We start from the raw sequence: 7,500 nt of genomic DNA on the forward strand, positions 1-7,500 counted from the left end.
GAACACCTTTTCACTGCAAAAGATTATATCTTTCAGTAGTTACTAACACATGCTTTTCCTTATAATCCCAATAACAAGGTTAAGTTAACCTTGAGGTTTTCAAAAAGCAGACTCCAAAATTAAACATGGCCAGCTCCAAACGAAAAAGAGTGAATTCTTCTGAAGTTTAAACTTTTCTCCTTTATTATTAACAGAACAATAGTAAGTTAATTAAAAGCTAAACTTGTCGTATAACCCATTTGAAAATTCTTACCGTTGAGTCAATGATCCTGCCATGAACATGTTGACAGCAAAAAGAGATGAGCCAAGTAATTCACTTCTGCTTGTCCGCACAAGTTAAAAAGCTGACAAAGAGTTGCTCATATTAACTGTGAGTTCCCATGATGTAGCTTCACTGGTTTAGCAGGGTTCAGCAGCACTTCCTCCAACCACAGTCAACTCGTCCCTGCACTCACTGTACGCACATCGGAACACCTGATACTGTTTCTAATAAAAATAATTGATATAATAATCATTAAAGTAAGTATAATATTTATGCTAATTAATGCACTTGAATGTTTGTCACGCTGTTTGCGTCTTAATTTGGATGCATAGTTCTGGTTTCGATAAAGACAGCAATCAATAACCCTGCGAGCAGGCACTCCGAGGGACTGGGGCTGGGGTTGAATGAACATTCAATCTCCCACGCAGCCCCAGTCCCTCGGAGAGCCGTGCAAGCATAGTCACGCCTCCCCTCCCCCTCTATCTGCAACCTCGTTCCCAGGGCTTCTCCCTCATGTGGGGGCGGGGCAATAAAAAAATGCCCCTCCCCCACATGAGGGAGAAGCCCTGGGAACGAGGTTGCAGATAGAGGGGGAGGGGAATCGTGACTATATATGCTTGCACGGCATTATCGATTGCCGTCTTTATCGAAACCAGAACTATGCATCCAAATTAAGACTCAAACAGCCTGACAAACAAACAAGCGCATTGTTTGAAATTACTTACTTGGCGTTTGTATGCTTCGACACACATCCTCAGAAGTGACTCATGTTAACTAATTGTTGCTAAATTCTCTCTCCGACAGCACTTCCTCCAACCACAGTCAACTCGTCCCTGCACTGTACACACATCGATATCGGAACGCCTTTTAACTGCAATAAATGATATATTTCATATTTAAGTTTTTATTTTAATTATTTATGTAGATTTTGTATTTTTACTGGGTTGCCGTAGGGCAATCCCAGTCGGAAAGTGGGTGGCATTTGTTCGGTATTCTTTTTTTTTCCGTGTCGGTAAAAGTCTTGCCTGTCACTCCCCTACTAAGTGGTATCTTTGTGCATAGAGCCGTCTGCTCGTATTTTCTTAGGATAGAGAGGGTAGTTGAAATGCGTAGATTTCTCTGGTGGACACAGTAGCATGATAAACTTAACCGGCAATGGCGTCGAAAGTCATGTAACGCGAATGGCGTTTTAGTGGATCTTTGAACAAAATATACCCTTATGAAGTTCAATAATGGCAAGTCAATTGGATACTGAACAAGACAGGCGGTGGAATCTTACAAGCGACGAGTAATGGACTTGGACAACAATCTGTGAGCTGCATTTCTAATTTTACCAAGTGTGCTGTTATGTAGAACACTGAAACCAAATGGAAAATTCTCTGGTAACTTATGGGTTCAACAAAGACAGAACAAATCGAACACCTTAAGTGGATCTGTGATCAACTCTGCACAGTCTTCAGTAAAAACATCATTGGAAATGTGACAGTCAAGAATTATTTGAAAGAAAAAGCTTGTCGTCTATTTTGTGCTTCATTATTCATTTTATATGGAATAAATTGCTGTGTTACTTCACTACCACACGTAAGCAATGCGTGTCTATTTTTCCCAAAGAGGACAGGAATTTCTTCTTTTTGACAAATAATTAATAGGCCGGTAGCCGGCTTTTTAACCTCAAAAAAGGATCTTTTTAGTCGTACAAACATGTGAGGACATGCAAGCCAAAGGGCCTCTGCTGGTATCACTTCTGGGTGACCCTTTAAATGGTCTTAATGACCCCCCAACTTGAAAAAAAGTTGCCTGGGACGGTGCACGAACCACAGTTCGTACTATTTGCTCTTCGCTATTCGCGTTTTCCGGACACCCGCCATAGAACAAACGTTAAATTATTCCTTTTGAGCAATACAATTCACCTCATGTTTTGTTATTTAAAGAATTACGTCAAAGCTGTGCTTCCTGTTCTGCAAAATGTACAGCCTGAACCGATAGAACAAACTTGTCCTTGATAGATGAAGTCGCAATGATTAAATGAGTAACTTGAGGAAGTTATATCTCGCGAACGAGCTCGGTGACCTATTTATTTAATTGCACACTTCGAGTCACCATAATGTAGGGAACAATCGAGAAAAGTTTAAGGAAAATCTTACAACATCTTCTATTACTAAGGAATCACCTTAAGTGTTATTAACGACACAACTGAATTATTTAAGACGGCTGCGCCCAGTAAAGTTGTAAATTCGTTTTCCTGATGCAAACACTGATTAAAACAGTTTTTCCCATGGCTTAAATTAATTTCGAGTCAATCCTGCCATGAACGCGTTTACTGCAACAAGAGATGAACCAAGTATTTCACTGCTGCCTTGATGCTGCCAGTTCTGCTAGTCCGCACAAGTCCGCACAAGTCAAAAAGCTCGTAGAGAGTTGCTCATGTAAATTTTGAAGTCCCATGATCTTGCGTCACTGGTTAAGCAATGACAATAGGTGACGTTAACAATATCTCCTCTACACTGAGTCGAAAATACTATATCCAGATGGGAAAAAAAAGCTTTTCCCTCTTCCTTATGATTTTTCTACATGTTCTTATTTCAGAGTGGGAAGAGACAAGCCAGTATCAAAATTCCAATAATAAGGTTAAGTTAACCTTAACGTACCCAGGAAGTGTTCTCTAAAACTTCCAAACATTGGTCAGCTCCAAACAATAAGGACATGACTACATCAGAAGTTTCAACTTGTTCTTTTTATAAATAAGGCAAATACATGAGTTACCTTCTTGAGGTCAAAACCGAAACTCAAGGTTAATTAACTGTGAGTTCCCACGATGTAGCTTCACTGGTCACTGCAGGCTTCAAAAAGGAACAGGAGACAAGAAGTTTGGAACAAGACTCCAGTGAAAGTAATCATGTGGAGAGAGAGAGAGAGAGAGAGAAAGAGAGAGAGAGAGAGAGACCCAACGGAACACATAGTGCAAAATGGATTATTACTGGCACGCATGACAAAGCACTTCAACAAGCAGTGAAAAATGAATTATACATGTACTACGCCACGGACGATATTTTCCTTACACTCTTTCACAAATTATCCACCCAAAAAATTCAATCCTCTTTCAAGATTGACGATAAAATAATCTTAAGTACACAGTCGAAATACCATAACTGGATAGGGAAAACAACTCCTTTATGCCAATTACATTTCCAGTAATTAGAAGTTACTCTAAGTAGTTACTAACATGCTTTTCCTTAATAATTTTTCTACATGTATTTAGTTTAGGGTTGGAAGAGACAGGGGCAACATCAAAATCCCAATAACAAGGTTAAGTTAACCTTGAGGTTTTCAAAAAGCAGACTCCAAAATTAAACATGGTCAGCTCCAAACGAAAAAGAGTGAATTCTTCTGAAGTTTAAAATTTTCTCGTTTAATTAACTGAACAATAGTAAGTTAAAAGCTAAACTTGACGTATAACCCATTTGAAAATTCTTACCGTTGAGTCAATGATCCTGCCATGAACATGTTGACAGCAAAAAGAGATGAACCAAGTAATTCACTTCTGCTTGTCCGCACAAGTTAAAAAGCTGACAAAGAGTTGCTCATATTAACTGTGAGTTCCCATGATGTAGCTTCACTGGTTTAGCAGGGTTCAGCAGCACTTCCTCCAACCACAGTCAACTCGTCCCTGCACTCACTGTACGCACATCGGAACACCTGATACTGTTTCTAATAAAAATAATTGATATAATAATAATAATTAAAATAAGTATAATATTTATGCTAATTAATGCACTTGAATGTTTGTCACGCCGTTTGCCTCTTAATTTGGATGCATAGTTGTGGTTTCGATAAAGACAGCAATCAATAAGCCTGCGAGCAGGCACTCCGAGGGACTGGGGCTGGGGTTGAATGATCATTCAATCTCCCACGCAGCCCCAGTCCCTCGGAGAGCCGTGCAAGCATAGTCACGCCTCCCCTCCCCCTCTATCTGCAACCTCGTTCCCAGGGCTTCTCCCTCATGTGGGGGCGGGGCAATAAAAAAACGCCCCTCCCCCACATGAGGGAGAAGCTCTGGGAACGAGGTTGCAGATAGAGGGGGAGGGGAATCGTGACTATATATGCTTGCACGGCATTATTGATTGCCGTCTTTATCGAAACCAGAACTATGCATCCAAATTAAGACTCAAACAGCGTGACAAACAAACAAGCGCATTGTTTGAAATTACTTACTTGGCGTTTGTATGCTTCGACACACATCCTCAGAAGTGACTCATGTTAACTAATTGTTGCTAAATTCTCTCTCCGACAGCACTTCCTCCAACCACAGTCAACTCGTCCCTGCACTGTACACACATCGATATCGGAACGCCTTTTAACTGCAATAAATGATATATTTCATATTTAAGTTTTTATTTTAATTATTTATGTACATTTTGTATTTTTACTGGGTTGCCGTAGGGCAATCCCAGTCGGAAAGTGGGTGGCATTTGTTCGGTATTCTTTTTTTTTTCCGTGTCGGTAAAAGTCTTGCCTGTCACTCCCCTGCTAAGTGGTATCTTTGTGCATAGAGCCTTCTGCTCGTATTTTCTTAGGATCGAGAGGGTAGTTGAAATGCGTAGATTTCTCTGGTGGACACAGTAGAATGATAAACTTAACCGGCAATGGCGACGAAAGTCATGTAACGCGAATGGCGTTTTAGTGGATCTTTAAACAAAATATACCCTTATGAAGCTCAATAATGGCAAGTCAATTGGATACTGAACAAGACAGGCGGTGGAATCTTACAAGCGACGAGTAATGGACTTCGACAACAATCTGTGAGCTGCATTTCTAATTTTACCAAGTGTGCTGTTATGCAGAACACTGAAACCAAATGGAAAATTCTCTGGTAACTTATGGGTTCAACAAAGACAGACCAAATCGAACACCTTAAGTGGATCTGTGATCAACTCTGCACAGTCTTCAGTAAAAACATAATTGGAAATGTGACAGTCAAGAATTATTTGAAAGAAAGCTTGTCGTCTATTTTGTGCTTCATTATTCAAGGAAAGGTTCTTCATGGAAACAGTTTGATCCTGAAATTTTAATTTGCTGTAATATTGCACATATTTGACACAACTGAGTTTTTTCCCTTCACGCACGCAATGAAATAGGAAGGGGTTTTTGCCTCTAATAGCAAATATGTTGTTTGTTTCAAAAAATTGTTCGCTGGAAAAGGTTGCTTTTATGAATTCATCATGTTTTATAATATGCAAGCTTACCTGGATAGTTTTTATGGCAATAGTAAAGCATTTTCGTGTCAAAATGAGGTTAGTGTCTTTCTGTTGTGCTAACTTAATTAAATATGAATAGACATTCTGCCTCGTGAGTTTGTTATTCTCGTCAACCAGCAATGGCCTCGAAAGTCATTGCAACGTGAATGGCGTTTTAGTGCATCTTTTATGTTGCTTGTTTCAATAAAATGTTTTGCTGGAAAAGGATTCTGTGATATTTTCTGCCTTTGTGAATTATAATATCATAATATGTATTCGAGCTTAAGGTTGAAATGTGATACGGGAGGACATTTTAGTATTGCTCTGTCAGCAGGAAAGGTTCACGAAAAGAAGCAGGTCTGTTGGAAGTGTGCTTGAGTTTCAACAAAATGAGCCCCAAAATCAGCAAAAAATTGTGACACCGATGAATAATAAAGTAGCTGCTATTTCCAAAATGACGGAATTACCTGGTGATAAATAACCTCGTCTTGGAGAGTAAATTTTTGACTTAGCAGAAACAATGGTCAACCTAAAGGGTTTGGGCGATTGTGATCTTTGTTTTGACTTCGCTCATTTATTGTCAAACTTTTTAACACTTGACAGAAAAAGAAACTTACGAAAACCCGGTATCTTGCCATCATTTGACGCGGACGCTTCACTGTTTGGCGAGTAAACATGCCGCGGTAACTTAATCATGGCGCCCGCTGAATTCCGGCCATGTCACTTTCGATTTTGCGATTTATTTCTGCAGCCAAAATTGAACGTAGCAAAAATCAATTATCAACATGTCAGCCCAACAGCCAATGTTTCTCACTTCCCATTTATTTTCTTCAATCTTTCTGGGTTCAATACTTTGCTAGTAACCACATGTCTTCTCAGGCTATTTACCCAAGACTTCTACCACGGCACTACAATGATAGACAATACCAAAACAATATCGTGCACTGTTAGAGCTACATATTACGCAAGGATAACTTGAATCTCCTGGAAGACAACACACAGCTCAGTTGACATTTTATATGGAATAAATCGCTGTGTTACTTCACTACCACACGTAAGCAATGCGTGTCTATTTTTCCCAAAGAGGACAGGAATTTCTTCTTTTTGACAAATAATTAATAGGCCGGTAGCCAGCTTTTTAACCTCAGAAAAGGATCTTTTTAGGCACACGAACATGTGAGGACATGCGAGCCAAAGGGCCTCTGCTGGTATCACTTCTGGGTGACCCCTTAAAATGGTCTTAATGACCCCCCAACTTGAAAAAGTTGCCTGGGACGGTGCACGAACCACAGGCAACCCAGTGTACTATCACGGAGGGTCTAGTTTAATCTTAAAAAATTGTCTGCGCCCGAAACTAACCTAATACTATGTTTCTAATAATTATAATAATAATTAAAATAATTATACTAACTATAATTATAATTTACTAATTATGTTATTATAATAATTATAATAAATTTTTTAAGGGGGGCAGCCTCGTTCCCAGGGCTTCTCCCTCATTTGAGGCGGGGCAGTAAAAAAGCCCCACCCCCAAATGAGGGAGAGAGGGGAGGGGAATCGTGACTGTGATTGCACGGCATTATTGATTGCCGTCTTTATCGAAACCAGAACTATGCATCAAACGGCATGACAAAAACATGCAAGCGCATTGTTTGAAATTACTTACTTGGCGTTCATATCCTCAGAAGTGACTGTTAACTAATTGTTAATTCATTAATGAATTATTGTTAATAAGTAGTTACTTAATAGGTTACATGTTAAAAAGTTTAAATTCGTAGTAAACGGTCACTTCTGAGGATGTATGTCGAAGCATAGGAAACGTCATATAAATAATTTCAAACAATGCGCTTGTTTATACTTTAATGTTTGTCACCGCTCCTTTTTTTATTAATCTTTGTCTTGCGCGAAATTAATAGAACTACTCCTCTCAAAATAGATAGGTTACCTTAGTTGTTGTTGTCGGATATGGATAGTTCTTGCTGTTCATTTCACTCCGAGGGGTGT

General features: G+C 39.4%; 1 long non-coding RNA gene across 8 annotated transcripts in view; it reads right to left on the reverse strand.

The window, feature by feature from the left end:
• Positions 1–7,500, reverse strand: part of LOC138049812 (uncharacterized) — a 15,919-nt gene that overhangs the window by 1,436 nt on the left and 6,983 nt on the right. For 3 of the 8 annotated variants that reach the window (XR_011132457.1, XR_011132459.1, XR_011132462.1), the window contains 6 exons: positions 4,475–4,620; positions 3,738–3,970; positions 3,026–3,102; positions 988–1,133; positions 254–486; positions 1–13 (listed from right to left, as the gene is read on the reverse strand). The exon at positions 1–13 is cut by the window's left edge and continues 1,436 nt beyond it. This is a non-coding gene — a long non-coding RNA (uncharacterized lncRNA). Of the gene's footprint in view, positions 14–253; positions 487–987; positions 1,134–3,025; positions 3,103–3,737; positions 3,971–4,474; positions 4,902–6,113; positions 6,295–7,441 lie in introns of those variants that run through there. The other 5 variants (XR_011132461.1, XR_011132458.1, XR_011132460.1 and 2 more) reach the window with 5 other exon arrangements.

This window comes from Montipora capricornis, chromosome 5 (assembly GCF_036669925.1).
Source record: "Montipora capricornis isolate CH-2021 chromosome 5, ASM3666992v2, whole genome shotgun sequence".
NCBI lineage: Eukaryota > Metazoa > Cnidaria > Anthozoa > Scleractinia > Acroporidae > Montipora > Montipora capricornis.